The sequence below is a fragment of the Grammomys surdaster genome, unplaced genomic scaffold, assembly GCF_004785775.1.
Source record: "Grammomys surdaster isolate TR1022 unplaced genomic scaffold, NIH_TR_1.0 752, whole genome shotgun sequence".
NCBI classification, from domain to species: Eukaryota; Metazoa; Chordata; class Mammalia; order Rodentia; family Muridae; genus Grammomys; species Grammomys surdaster.
Window position 1 is genome coordinate 1,481,562 of NW_021605171.1, and position 687 is coordinate 1,482,248.

The 687-nt window shown below is 43.1% G+C and overlaps 1 protein-coding gene across 1 annotated transcript in view; it reads right to left on the reverse strand.

Annotated features, from left to right (window-relative positions):
- The window catches only part of Prdm5 (PR/SET domain 5), a 156,978-nt gene that overhangs the window by 56,389 nt on the left and 99,902 nt on the right, over positions 1 to 687 (reverse strand). The window lies entirely within an intron of this gene.

Sequence of the window (687 nt, forward strand, 5' to 3'; positions counted from 1 at the left end):
TTGCGTCTGTGACTCCTGATCTCTTTCTTAGGTTTTCTATCTCCATGGTTGTCTCCCTTTGAACTTTCTTTATTGTTTCTATTTCTAGTTTCAGATCCTGAATGTTTTTGTTTAATTCCTTCTTTGTGTTTTCTTCCATTTCTTTAAGGGATTTCTGTGATTCCTCTTTAAGGGCTTCTATCTGTTTACTTGTACTTTCCTGTATTTCTTTAAGGGAGTTACTTAATTCCTTCTTATAATCCTCTATCATCATCATGAGAAGTGATTTTAATTCTGAATCCTGCTTTTCAGGTGTGATGGGGTGTTCAGGGCTTGCTATATTGGGAGAATTGGGCACTGATGATGCCAAGAAACTTTGGTTTCCGTTGCTTATGTTCTTGCGCTTGCCTTTCACCATCTGGTTAACTCTAGTGGTACCTGCCCTCACTGTGTAAAACTGGAGTCTGTATTTCCAGTTATCTTGCTTATTGCAGAGCTCCTCAGAGTCCAGAGGTCTCTGTGGTCTTATGCTCCTAATCTCCTGGGTGGAATAACTCCTGGGACTCAGGCCACCTCTTGGATCTGGAAATCCTTCTGCTCTGAGTGCAGTGGGTCCTCGATGACTCAGGATTCAGTTTCAGCTGCTCTGAGTGCAGTGGCTCCAGCTGCTCTGAGTGCAGTGGCTCCTGGATGACTCAGGATTCAGTT